The following is a 14,524-nucleotide window of genomic DNA, read 5'->3' as shown; positions in this document are numbered from 1 at the left end:
AACTATTCTAGTTCACCTAGACGATCGGCTCTTGATAGGCCAGTTGGTAGCCCACTTAGACCAAAGTACGGTCACCACATTCAACTACCTGGAATACCTAGGTTGGATTCTCAACTTAGAAAAAGCTTCCTTAAAACCATTAAGGAGATTAAAATACTTGGGTCTGTTCATAGATACACCCAGAAAAGGGTATTCTTTCCCTCAGATTTTCCAATGTGTCTGACTCAAAGGTGTGCCGGAGCCTCCGTTTATGGTTAATAACCGAAAAACTGCAAAGGGAAAAATCCTTCCTACAGTTACCTGGAAGTGGTAACTACGCCAACCTTTTTTAGGTTGGGGAGCAGTCCTTAAAGAACTGTCCAAGAGAAGTGGTCCAGATCAGAAATGACCTTGCCCATTAACATTCTACAGATTCAGGCAGAGCACTTGGTCCTGAGGGCCTGGACGTTTCATTTTGCGGAGCTGTCCTATCAGGATCCAATCCGACAATGCCACGGCAGTGGCCTATATCAATCAGATTATAAGAGAAAAACACACTTGAATCCACTTGTGTATAATATCAAAAAATAAAGGATCAAATGATTCGTCAATATGACGGGCTATCTCCCAAGTAGCAAAAAACCTGTACATATAGAAAAAAAAGGAAATGGGACCACAGCAGTCCCAGGAATGCAATCAAAGGGAGAATCAACAACGTAATTTGATCAGTTATATGATTAACTTTATTAAAAGATGCACAATAATTAGACAATCCCACATGTGTGGCACAAGTCCACACAAGTGGGACCCGTTCCTCCACGATACCTACTGACAATAGTAAAACATTACAAACTGTAGAAAAACATATCATTAAAAATAGATGCTGACTGTCCCCAAGCTTGAAGCTTCCTTGTGCAAATAACCTAAAGCGTGATTATAGAGTAATGTCCTCTGTATGTAGCAAACCGCTTATGATTGTCCCAGATCACCTATAAAACCTTGTGCCCTAACTAGGGCTTGAAAAATCTAAAGTGTCAGTAGGAACAGACAGAGCTATTGCCCAATGCAGCTGCTTTCATGTTGAAGCAATATGAGGATTGTAGTAGTAATCCTGCTGGCATGGATATAGATCAAATACCAGTTCATCTGTGCATAATTAAGCATAAAGATCTCAAATTATTCAGTGATAAAGCAGAACACACCTAAACAAGCTAAGTTTGGTTAGTTGGTACAAAGAACTGCAGGGTTCAATGCTGATTATATGAACCCCGGAGCCATCTTATGTCAATTAGTGCACATATCAGCCGTTAGTCTATAGCATATGAACAGACGTGGAAGCTTGTGTAAAAGAAATGTACCAGTCCACACAGGGTTCTTACCCTTGCCTTTGCCGTACCTGCTTAGCCAGAAGGTGTCTTTCACACGTCAGATTTGAACAAATCAGGCAGACAGGTTACGGTCGGGTGAATTCCATGTATCCGGCAGGATGATCACTTGTCCGCATGGAGAGCAGTGGATCTAATTACATCCGGTTCGCTGTACACTCAGGTCACTCAGGTACGTTCAACCAGCAGAGGGCACTCTATTCATTCCATACCAGCGCTTTTGCCTTCGGTATTTCAGTGCAAGGAATTGCCTATATCAATCACCAAGGGGGCACGAAGTTGTGCGGCCCAGAGAGGTGAATCATATCCTATCTTGGGCAGAAAACAATGTACCTTGCCTATTGGCAGTTTTTCATTCTAGGAATAGAAAATTGGCAGGCGGTCTATTTGAGTTGCCAGTGGCAGTTCCCGGGAGAATGGTTCCTTCACCCCGCTGTCTTCTGACAATAGGTCAAAGATGGATTCCAGACGTAGATATGTTTGTGTCCAGGTTCAACAAAGATTGTCAACTTTGTTAAGAACAAAGGATCCGCTAGCATGCAGAACAGGTGCCTTGGTGTTCCCATGGAATCAGTTTTACTGTTTTATGCATTCCCTCTTTTTCTGCCTGCATCCATGACTTCTTTGCAGGCTCGAGCAGGAAGGGAAGTCCGGTGATTCTTGTGGCCCAGAAGATCTTGGTATGCAGAGATCGTAAGGTTGGCGGTAGGGGTCCCATGGACCCTACCACCACATCCAGACCTTCTCTAGCAAGGTCCAGTATTCCATCTTGCCTTTCAAACGCTATATTTAACGGTTTGGCTATTGAGACCCACATTATGAGGAAGTGTGGGCTGTCAGGTTCAGTGGTATCTATCTTGGTTAATGCATGGAAGCCTGCCTCCATAATCATATTATGGAGTCTGGAAAGCATGTGTCTCCTGGTATGAAACCAGGGGTTGGCACCCCAGGAAATGGGTCATAGGTAGAATCCTTGACCTTCTGCAGATGGGGTTAGAAATAAAGCTGGCCTTGAGTACTTTCAAAGGACAGGTCTCGGCCTTATCAGTTTTTTTTTTTTTTTTTTTTTTTTTCCCAACTATCACTTTGCATTCTCTGGTTTGTAGCTTTATTCAGGGAGTAATTCAGCTTAATCCTCTGGTTAGGTCACCCCTGAACCCTTGGGACTTGAATTTAGTTCTGTCGGCATTACAAAAACAGCTTTTTTTTTTTTTTTTTTTTGCGTCGATACGACATATTCCCTTGGTCTTTTTTTGACAAGGAAACTAGTTTTTCTGGTAACCATATCTTCTGCAAGAAGGGTATCAGAGTTGGCTGCTCTTTCTTATTCACATTATTCACAAGGATAAGGTAGTATTGTGTCCTCATCCTAACTTTTTACCGAAGGTAGCATCAGGTTTTTATCTAAACCAGGATATTGTTCTACCTTCATTTTTTCCAGAACCCTGTTCTATGGAAGAAAAATCTCCTTGATGTGGTGAGAGCAGTCAAAGCCTACTTAAAGGCGACTGATCAGATTTGGAAAACGGATGTTTTGTTCGTATTGCCTGAAGGTCCTAAAAGAGGACAGGCAGCGTCGAAATCTATTTCTAAATGGATTCAATAAGTAATCATTCACGCTTATGGTTTAAAGATTCCGCCCTCTCAAATCAAGACTCACTCCTCTAGGGCTGTTAGTGCTCCATAGGCAGTGCATCACTAAGCCTCCATGGCTCAAATCTGCAAGACCGAAACTTGGTCTTCAATCCATACATTTACCAGTTTCGATCAGGTGAATATAAAAAGGCATGAGGATATCGCCTTTGGGCAGAGTGTGCTGCAGGCAGCAGTATAACTCCTCTAGTCTTGTGTTGCCCTAATTCTGTTGTGTCTCCCTCCCCTCAGTTGGCATTGCTATGGGATATCCCACATAGTGATTACTATGGCTCTGTCATGTGATGTGCGATTAAAGAAAATAGGATTTTTTAACAGCTTACCTGTAAAATCCTTTTCTTTTGAAGTACATCACTGGACACAGAGGTCCCGCCCCTCATTCTAGTATACACGTGTATTACTTTGCTTCAAAACTGAGGTACTCCCGGTATGGGAGGGGTTATTTAGGGAGGCAACTTCCTGTTTAGGGTGTGCCAGTGTTCAGCACCTGAAGGACTATAACCCACATAGTGGTTACTATGGCTCGGTGTCCTGTGATTTACTTCAAAAGAAAAGGATTTTACAGGTAAACCGTTATAAAAATCCTATTTTTATATACCAAGCGATTTTTGTCTCTCCTGATTTGGGATGTACACAGTTCTGCAACATACAGCCCTGTCTAGTGTTGAAGACTTTCCTGCAGTTCAGGAACGCTTACAAGTTTCCTTCCCACCTGCACCTGTGACTGGATATTGAAAGGAGAAGCGGTAAATTATAGAATCAATCCGTCACTCTGCTCTCTCCTGATCGTTTTTTCCTTGTGCTGCATATCCTTTTTCTGAGCTCTGCTGTAATGCAAGAGGCTGCTAACACTTTAAATTCAGGTGCAAACCCTGCTTGTATTTTTAAAAATGCTTCATGATGTCTTGAAAAATTTTATTTGTAAATTTGTCATTCCGCTTCAACTTTCTGATATCATTTTATTGACTTTTTCAGTTATTGGCTTACAAAAGTCTGTTTCTGCTACCAAGATAGCATAGGTGACCTACAGACTTCTCAGCACAGGTTATATTCCCTGCTTCTAGATTTTTGGTTCTTGTGAGTTACAAAATGTAGCAAAGTATGCTGTTAAAGGAAATGTATATTAAAAGAATACTAATGTTACAATTTGACACCTCCTGAAAATGTAGATTCTGGCTTTACTACTTTTCAGTCACAGAAAAAAAAAAAATGTATGCAGTCAGATGTGTGATGTACAGCTAGTGTTTTCAGACTGAGAGGTCAGCAATGGCTGCCCACCTACTTTATTTAGCTAGGTTTCTTCAAAATGCACACCAAAAGGTCATTCAATCAGGGTTTACAGCACACTGTCACCTAAACCATTTTGCTTTTATTAAATTCCCATGGTCATCTTTGTCCTGAAGGTCATTGTTACCCTAGAAAGGAAGGGCCTGTCTTAGTTGCTGTCCCGTGTTGTCACACGTGACCATGCCACTATTCATTGCTCAGGCTTGGTCTAATCTACAACCATCATGAAGCCTGCAATGAGAGATGACATGTAAATCAACCTGATACACGTGGCTCTGAAGAAGCCACCTTTAGAGCCTATCAGACATTCTGTTGACTTTCATACAAGGTGGCCTTTTTGGTTGCAATTATGCCTGTGTGAAGTCTGAATTGGCATCCTTATTTAAGGAGTCTTTGGTGTTGCTACCAGAGGTATTTCCCTGCCTCTCATTCCATCACAAGGTGGATTAAATGGGTTAAGTGAAGGCCTATGGTCTTAAGGCTAGGATGCCTCCCTTTCCTGTAAGGACACATTCTATCAGATCTGCCAGCCCTTCAGAAGCCTTCCAGCACCGGGTATCTGTTTCACAGGCTTTCAACACCACCTACACTTTATTTGTTTTAGTAGTTTAAAGCATCGTATGCCTGTCTTGGGTGTAAAGCTCTGCAGGCTACCCTTAGTTTTTGAGCCCTTATGAACTTTTAGGTTATGTGGGCATGTTGACATGGCTTATAATGTTGCCTAACCCTTGGTTGGACTGCTTTTTGGCAGGGTGGATTTGTTTTAAATCAAGTCTACTTAACCACTTGACAACTGGGCACTTAAACCCCCTTCCTAACCAGACCAATTTTCAGCTTTTGGTGCTCTCACATTTTGAATGACAATTACTCAGCCATGCAACACTGTATCTATATGAAATTTTTGTCCTTTTTTTCACACAAATGGAGCTTTCTTTTGGTGGTATTTAATCACCGCTGGGTTCTTTATTTTTTGCGCCGTAAAAGAAAAAAGACCGAAAAATCTGTAAAAAAATGCATTTTTCTTCATTTCTGTTATAATATTTTGCAAATTAGTAATTTTTCTTCATATATTTTGGCCAAAATTTATACCGCTACATATCTTTGGTAAAATTAACCCAAATCGGTGGATATTATTTGGTCTTTGTGAAAGTTATAGAGTCCAAAAGCTATGGTGCGAATATCTGAAAATTGATCACACCTGAAGTACTGACGGCCTAATTTCTTGAGACCCTAACATTCCAGAAAAGTACAAATACCCCCCAAATGATACCTTTTTGGAAAGAAGACATTCCAAGGTATTTAGAAAGATGCATGGTGAGATTTTTGAAGTTGTCATTTTTTCCCACAATTCTTTGCAAAATCAAGGTTTTTTTTTTTACTTTTTTTTTTTTTCCCACAAAATTGTCATATTAGCAGGTTATTTCTCACACACCGCATATGCATACCACAAATTACACCCCAAAACACATTCTGCTATTACTCCCGAGTACGGCGATACCACATGTGTGAGACTTTTACACAGCGTGGCCACATACAGAGGCCCAACATGCAGGGGAGCACCTTCAGGCGTTCTGTAGCTCCCAGGCCAATTCTGACATTTCTCTCCTACATGTAAAAATCATCATTTATTTGCTAGAAAATTACATAGAACCCCAAAACATTATATATGTTTTTTTAGCAAAGACCCTAGAGAATACAATGGCGGTCGTTGCAACTTTTTATCTCGCACGGTATTTGCGCAGCAATTTTTTTAACGCGTTTTTTTGAGAAAAAAACTTTTGTGCTTTACAAAAACCAAAACAGTAAAGTTAGCCTAATGTTTTTGCATAATGTGAAAGATGAAGTTATACTGAGTAAATAGATACCCAACATGTCACCTTTCAAAATTGCACGCGCTTGTGGAATGGCGCCAAACTTTGCTACTCAAAAATCCCCATAGGCGACGCTTTAATATTTTTTACTGGTTACATGTTTTGAGTTACAGAGGAGGTCTAGGGCCAAAATTATTACTCTCGCTCTACCGATCGCAGCGATACCTCACATGTGTGGTTTGAACACGGTTTTCATATGTGGGCGGGACTTACGTATGCGTTCACTTCTGCATGCGAGCACGCAGGGACAGGGGCGCTTTAAAATTTTTTTATTTTTTTTTATTGTTCATTTTACTTTATTTTAGTTTGATGCTTTTTTCCAAAAAAAAAAATGTTTGACCACTTTTATTCCTATTACAAGGAATATAAACATCCTTGTAATAGGAATATGGCATGACAGGTCCTCTTTACAGTGAGATATGGGGTCAATAAGACCCCACATCTCACCTCTAGGCTGGGAAGCCTGAAATAAAAAAAAAAAAAAAAAAACGATCCTGGCTTCGATCGTAGCGGTGAGTCGGTAGAAGCGCGGGAGGGGGGGACATCCCCTCTCGCCTCCCGTAAGAACGATCAAGCAGTGGAACAGCTGCTATGATCGTTCTCATGGTGTAGGGAATCACCGGCTGAAAAAGCCGATATCTGAATGATGCCTGTAGCTGCAACCATCATTCAGATATCCCCGCACAAAGTCAAGGACGTTGTATGACGGCCGGTGGGCGGGAAGTGGTTAAAACGCATTTTTTTTTTTTTTAACACAAAGTTGTCCATTTATACAATATTTCTACCACATAACATGTACATACCAAAAATGACACCCCAAAATAGATTCCCCTGCTCCTCCTGAGTACGGCGATACCACATGTGTGAGACTTCCACAGCCTGGCCACATACAGAGGCAGAGTACAGCTGAGCATGGCTCGGTATGGCGGGGGCATGGCGGGGGCGTGGCAGGGTATGGCGGGGGCGTGGCAGGGTATGGCGGGGGCGTGGCAGGGTATTGCTCAGCATTGCAGTGTAGTGGGGATGGCTGAGCATGGATGGATGGATGCCTGGATGTCTCTGTGCAGCGCTGTGGGCACTACACATACAGCCCACAGCGCTGCAGACATCCCTCCACCCCCCTCCCCGCTCACTGTGTACCGATCGGTACACAGGCGGGGAGGAGAGGAACCGGCGTCATCAGATGACGCCGGTCTGTTTACATGTGATCGCGCCGTCATTTGGCGGCGCGATCACATGGTAAACGGCCGCGATCAGCGGCCATTTACCGGGATCCGTGATGCGCCGGGTCCTCCGGACCCGGCGGTCACGGATGTGTTCGGGTGCGCGCCCCAGGGGGTGCGCGAGAGGGGAATTCTGGGAGGACGTCATAGTACGTCCACCCAGAGTTATCCAACCGCCCTGCAGCCGTCATTCGGCTATGGGCCGGTTGGTAAGTGGTTAAATTACAATTTTAAATCACTAGTAAAGCTTTATTTTTAAATCGTAATTTTTAAGGAGCAACTGTCATCTGTCCTGCAGCGGCTCCTCCGACCTGCTGTTGATTCACCGACAGACCCATTCACTTTAATGGGATGGCTGGTCATGCGGCAGCAGGTGAGTGGATGCTAACTGGTGCTGCCATGATGTATCTGAAATGACAGGTGCTCTTTAAATGTAAGGACTTATTGTTGCTGGTAATTACATTTTTTAATACTTGCAAACAAGATGAAGGTTTATAATAAGCTGTCAGGTTAGTAAAACAGTGATATCAGAACCAATTCAATCATAGTTTGCAGTGTACATAGATTTGCATAACAATGGGATAAAGGACTATTCCTGAACTTTGTTTTATCTCATGGTTACTGTAAAATTGTGTGAATACATCAATGCTGTGCGTGTTATCTCAGCTTGCAGAACTTTAAATCATTAAATGGGTTTAACAAAAATGTAAATATTGCAGAATATACAGCATCATGCTACATAACTAAGCTCCATTTCATGCTGAATAAACTAAATCCATGTATCTTAAATAGGAGACTATCTTTAAATAGATCTTTACTCCAAAGGCATTTAAAGTACCGTATTTATCGGCATATAACACGCACTTTTTTCCCGCCATTGGACCTGTGTGATGTCCGTCATAGGGCGGGACTGTAAGCGGCGCCGAGAAAAGCCGAGGACTCTTGGGTATGTGTATCTCGGCTCTGCCGAGTCCCTGCAGTCTCGGCGCCATATTTGAATTTACACATGGCTGTGTATGTCGGCGGTGATCACGCAAGGCTGCACTGACAAGGCTGCAGTAGACACTGGAGTAAGGCTACACTGACAAGGCTGCAGTAGACACTGGAGCAAGGCTACACTGGAGCAAGGCTGCAGTAGACACTGGAGCAAGGCTACACTGGAGCAAGGCTGCAGTAGACACTGGAGCAAGGCTACACTGGAGCAAGGCTGCACTAGACACTGGAGCAAGGCTGCACTAGACACTGGAGCAAGGCTGCACTAGACACTGGAGCAAGGCTGCACTAGACACTGGAGCAAGGCTGCACTAGACACTGGAGCAAGGCTGCACTAGACACTGGAGCAAGGCTGCACTAGACACTGGAGCAAGGCTGCACTAGACACTGGAGCAAGGCTGCACTAGACACTGGAGCAAGGCTGCACTAGACACTGGAGCAAGGCTGCACTAGACACTGGAGCAAGGCTGCACTAGACACTGGAGCAAGGCTGCACTAGACACTGGAGCAAGGCTGCACTAGACACTGGAGCAAGGCTGCACTAGACACTGGAGCAAGGCTGCACTAGACACTGGAGCAAGGCTGCACTAGACACTGGAGCAAGGCTGCACTAGACACTGGAGCAAGGCTGCACTAGACACTGGAGCAAGGCTGCACTAGACACTGGAGCAAGGCTGCACTAGACACTGGAGCAAGGCTGCACTAGACACTGGAGCAAGGCTGCACTAGACACTGGAGCAAGGCTGCACTAGACACTGGAGCAAGGCTGCACTAGACACTGGAGCAAGGCTGCACTAGACACTGGAGCAAGGCTGCACTAGACACTGGAGCAAGGCTGCACTAGACACTGGAGCAAGGCTGCACTAGACACTGGAGCAAGGCTGCACTAGACACTGGAGCAAGGCTGCACTAGACACTGGAGCAAGGCTGCACTAGACACTGGAGCAAGGCTGCACTAGACACTGGAGCAAGGCTGCACTAGACACTGGAGCAAGGCTGCACTAGACACTGGAGCAAGGCTGCACTAGACACTGGAGCAAGGCTGCACTAGACACTGGAGCAAGGCTGCACTAGACACTGGAGCAAGGCTGCACTAGACACTGGAGCAAGGCTGCACTAGACACTGGAGCAAGGCTGCACTAGACACTGGAGCAAGGCTGCACTAGACACTGGAGCAAGGCTGCACTAGACACTGGAGCAAGGCTGCACTAGACACTGGAGCAAGGCTGCACTAGACACTGGAGCAAGGCTGCACTAGACACTGGAGCAAGGCTGCACTAGACACTGGAGCAAGGCTGCACTGATGGGCATTTTAATGTAAGTTTTTCTTCCTTAAACTTTACTCCTAAAAGTTTTTTCCTTTAAAATTCCCTCCTAAACTTGGGGTGCGTGTTATACGCCGATAAATACGGTAAATGCGATCAAAAAATCCTTTAAAAAAAAAAAAATCAATTTTTCCAACCCTGCTTTTTGGACATTCCAGTTGTAAAGATTTAAGCAAGCCATACACTATACAATTTTTTTTTTTTTTTTTCTTCAACCCATAGGGAATTGAGACAAGTCTGACATGCTGGTTGTACTGAAGTCAGTTGATGGATTGTCTTCAGTACAACCTGCCTGCCCATAGATGCTTCAAACCACCTCCTTTATGGAGAAACTAATCGCATGCATTGCTCAGGTGTGATTTTGGCCTGTTCTTCCAGCCTTCAAATCTTGAAGGTTCCGTGGGCCTCTTCATAAACTGATCTTTAGTTTTTTGTTTTTTTTTTTTTTGTTTTTTTTCTATTGGATTTAAGTCAAATGATTGGGCCGTTCTAGCAGCTTTAATTTCTTTGAAACCAATTGCGTTTCCTTGGCGTTATGATTGGGATCACTGTCTTGCTGAAATTTCCACCCTCATTTCATCTTAATCATCCTGGTAGATGGCAGCAGATTTTTATCAAGAATGTCTTGGTGTATTTTTCCATATATCCTTCCTTCAATGACGTGAAGTTTGCCGGTACTGTATGCTGAAAAACAGGCCCACACCATGTTCTCACCTCAACTTCACGGTTGGGATGGTGTTTTTGGGGTGATGTGCAGAGCCATTTGAACATGGGGTGTATTGTGGCATCCAAAGAGTTCAATTTTGGTCTCATCCGACCAGACTGCAGTGGGGAAAATGTTTTGATCCCCTGCTGATTTTTTGTAATTTTTGCCCACTTACAAAGGATTGAAGAGTCCTGTCATTGTTATCATAGGTGTATTTTAAATAGACAGAATATCAACCAAAAATCCTGAAAAAAAACGCATGATACAAATGTTAGAACTTGAGTTGCAGTCTAGTGAGTAAAATAAGTTTGTTTCCCAAGCAAAGTATGACTTAGTACTTGGTGGAGAAACCCTTGTTGGCAAGCACAGAGGTAAGATATTTCTTGCAGTTGGTTACCAGGTTTGCACAAATCTCAAAAGGGATTGGGTCCGCTCTTTACAGATCTTCTCTTGGGTGTTGCTTGGCAACTCTGTTTCAGCTCCCTCCATACATTTTTCTATAAGATTAAGGTCTGGAGACTGGCTAGGCCACTTCGTGACCTTAATGCGCTTCTTGAGCCACCCCTTTGTTGCCTTGGTATGTTTTGGGTCCTTGACATGCTGGAAAACCCATCAATGACCCATCTTCAGTATTCTGACTGAGGGAAGAAGGTTCTCATCCAAGATTTTACAATACGTGGCCCCGTTCATTGGCACCTCAATGCAGCAAAGTCAGCCTGCACCTTTAGCAGAGAAACTGCCCCAAAGCATGATGTTTCCACCTCCGTGCTTGACTGTAGGGATGCTGTTCTTGGGGTCATAGTAAGAATTTTTCTTCAAACACGTTGAGTTAATGCTAAAGAGCTCAATTTTGGTCTCAGACCACAGTACTTTCCCTGAATCATTTTATGTTTGTTGGCAAACTTCAGATGGGCCTGTACATGTGCTTTCTTGAGGAAGGGGATCTGCATTTCAATCCATGGCGGCGTATTGTATTACCAATGGTTTGGTGACACTGGTCCCAACTGCCTTGAGATCATTTACAAGCTCCTCGCGTGTAGTTCTGGGCTGTTTACACACACACACTTGTCATGGTCATACTTGCCTCATGAGGTGAAATCTTGCATGGCGCTCCAGACCGAAGTTTTGTTTCAATTTGTGAATAATTGCTCCAACAGTTGTCTCCTCACCAAGCTTCTTGCTGATGGTCATGTAGCCCATTCCAGCCTTGTGCAGGTCTACAATCTTGTACCTGACATCCTTTGACAGCTTTGGTCTTGCCAATGATCAGGTTTTAATGGAAGAGATTATGTGGATAGGTGTCTTTTATACACATGTGTTGTCATTAGGAGCATCTTCTTAATTTGACAGAACTAATCTGTGTACCACATACTGTAAGCAGTCTGTGGGAGCCAGAATTGTTGGTTGGTAGGGGATGAAATGCCTATCTTACTCCCTGAACAGCAGCTCAAATTATAATCGTATCGTGTTGGTTTTGTTATATATTCGATCTGTCATTTAAAATACACCTATAACAATTATAGACCCTTCATTTCTTTGTAAGTGGGCAAACTTACAAAATCCGCAGGGGATCAAATAATTTCACCACTGCATATCCTCCCAGTATTTCACAGGCTTGTCTAAATGTTGTGCAGCAAATGTTAAATGAGCTTCAACATGTCTTTTTTCCAAGTCATCTTCCAGGATGGCTTAGAGGCTCCTAGTACAGGAAACACATGATCCAAATTCTAAAAGCACAACACAAGCAATAGCCCCTCAGTATTTGTTTCCTCTGGCCAGACAGGAGCTCCAAACAATATTTGTGGTGTGTGTGTGTGTGTGTGTGTGTGTGTGTGTGTGTGTGTGTTTTTTTTTTTTTTTTTTGTCCGGCCTTCATGCTAGGTGGCAGGGGCCTCCTGACATCCATACCCACTGCAACAGGGGCATGACTCCTGAGGTATGAGTCAGCTTGGGCCACCCATAGACCTGAAAAAGTGGTCTGGGGTGAAGGTAAGGGACCCCCTCTCCTGCTTGGTTGTAGCCTCAGTGAGGTACCTGTTAGGAGGGGAGGAGGTGGCCCAGTTGGGTCCATCCGGAATGGCACAGCAGGGTATTCTCCTAGTGGAGGCATGGGCCGCCGCATGGTCCAGGTGCTCTTCTCTGCTGTTCATTTACAGAGATCCCCATGTTGCAGGGCTTCTCTATCCTCAGCGTGTGGACCGCGCTGGGGGCGTAGAGATTTCGTTTCCAGGCAGGAAGTGACACGACTAAGTCCGGTGGTGGCCATCTTGGTACACCCAGACGCCGGGAAATGACTCCCTAGCAAGGGTAACTGAAGTATATAACAGGCGTGCTGGAGGGCGGTGTCGGATCCACATCGCCGCCCTGGATTCTCCACACCTCCTTAAATGGGGGTCTGGATAAGATGACGCGGAAGGCTTCCAGGATCCATGGAAGCAGGTCTAGAGGCGCCATCGGTTGAATCGGGCCCAAAGGTAAAACTGGGCAGGCTGCTCCTTTCCTTTTCTTATCCTCCTGTGGTGGGGGTACGGGGCGTTTGTTTTTTCCGGAGCCTGTTTTTGTTTGTGCTTATGGTGGACAGGTGTCGCACATACTAGCATAGACTCAGGTAGTGGCTAAAGATTCTTAGATTAGAATTGTTATCCACTGGGTGTTTTGTTAATTGGTATTTACTTCAGTTGAAGTAATGTGCTGGCGTTTGTCTTCTGATTCATTGCAGGACAAAGGCCATGAGCCCAAAGATAACAAAACGGACACCCAGAAAGGTGCCCAATGTGCACAAAGAAAATGCCTTATGGTTGGAAGAAAAGTGCATGTCAGGACTGTATAGATACTCGTCAAGGCAGAGACAGGACCTGTCCTCAAGGGTTTTATGGACTCAATGAAGGAGATGAAACAGACTTTACAGTCCTTTAAACCCAGAGAGCAGGAGGCTCTTGCTGAACATTTCCCCTGTACTTCCAGCACCAGTACTGGTGTGAGGCCAATAGTCCTGGCCCAGGCACGGGCAGCCCACCAGCAGGGAGTATGGGAGGAGCTGGAGGAGAGCTCAGTCAGCCTCAGATTCTGAGGAAGGGGAGCTTAATGAGTAAAAATGTAGCAAGGTCCAAAGATTTATTTTTCCTTCAGAGGAAACGGAGGAGTTGGTAAAGGGTATCTACGACACCCTGGAGCTGGAAGAACCAGAAAACCAGTAGCTGTCTGTACATGGCCTTTTTTATATGCAGGCCTTCAGCCTAAGCATACCAGAACCTTTCCGGTGCATACGTCCCTAAGACAGTACTTCAGGAATGCGGAAGAGTCTTCTTCCCTAAGAACCTAGAGAAGGTTTCCCTTCAAGGAGAATACAAAGTTGTGGGAGAAGTGTCCCAGACTAGACGCTTCCCTATCTAAAGTTTCAAAAGGTTCAGAGCTCTCCTTTGAGGACACAGGCACCCTCAAGGAGCCAATGGATAGAAAGGCGGAAGGGTATTTAAAAAAAGCATGGGAAAGCTGCATGGCTGATTTTTAAACCAGCCCTAGCCACTACATGCAAGGCTCGTACGCTTGATATGTGGCTAAAATGGCTCCGCACTCTTCTGGAGTCAGACACTCCCAGGGAAGAGACTTTGGATGCTTTGCCAAATTTTAAGGCAGAAGCCTACATAACAGATGCATCCACTGAGTCTGTAAAGTTCTCGGCCAGGTCTACAGCATTGATTAAGCGAGGAGGGCTATCTGGCTGAAGTCCTGGGGGTGGGTGACAGTGTCAAACCAAGCTCTGTTCCTTCCCATTTTCTGGAGATTTGCTCTTTGACAGAGCTAGAATCTCTTCTAGAGAGATTGGTCGATTACAAATAAGGTTTCCTTTTCCCAAAAAATGTTTCCGTCCCTTCCAAAGTTCAGGAGAAAGGAACAATCGGGGACAGATGGCCGCAAAACAGGGGTTTTCCAGCTACGCAAGACCAGAAAAGAGGGTGGCAGTACAGGAGGGGAAGGGGCAGAGGTGGCTTCCTTTTCAAACCCTCTCAGCCTAAAGACCCTTCCCAGTGACTCATGTGGGGGGGAAGGTTGGGGTCTCCCGAAAGATGTGGATAAATCAAACAGCTATGTCTTCCCTCCT

The 14,524-nt window shown here is 44.5% G+C and overlaps 1 long non-coding RNA gene across 1 annotated transcript in view; it reads right to left on the bottom strand.

The window, feature by feature from the left end:
* Positions 1-1,505, bottom strand: part of LOC141132477 (uncharacterized) — a 71,751-nt gene extending 70,246 nt beyond the window's left edge. Inside the window, exon 1 of the long non-coding RNA XR_012242909.1 lies at positions 1,376-1,505. This is a non-coding gene — a long non-coding RNA (uncharacterized lncRNA). The remainder of the gene's footprint in view (positions 1-1,375) is intronic.
* Between the last annotated feature and the right edge of the window lie 13,019 nt (positions 1,506-14,524).

This window comes from Aquarana catesbeiana, linkage group LG03 (genome assembly GCF_042186555.1).
Source record: "Aquarana catesbeiana isolate 2022-GZ linkage group LG03, ASM4218655v1, whole genome shotgun sequence".
NCBI classification, from domain to species: Eukaryota; Metazoa; Chordata; class Amphibia; order Anura; family Ranidae; genus Aquarana; species Aquarana catesbeiana.
This window is presented reverse-complemented; position numbering and strand designations above follow the sequence as displayed.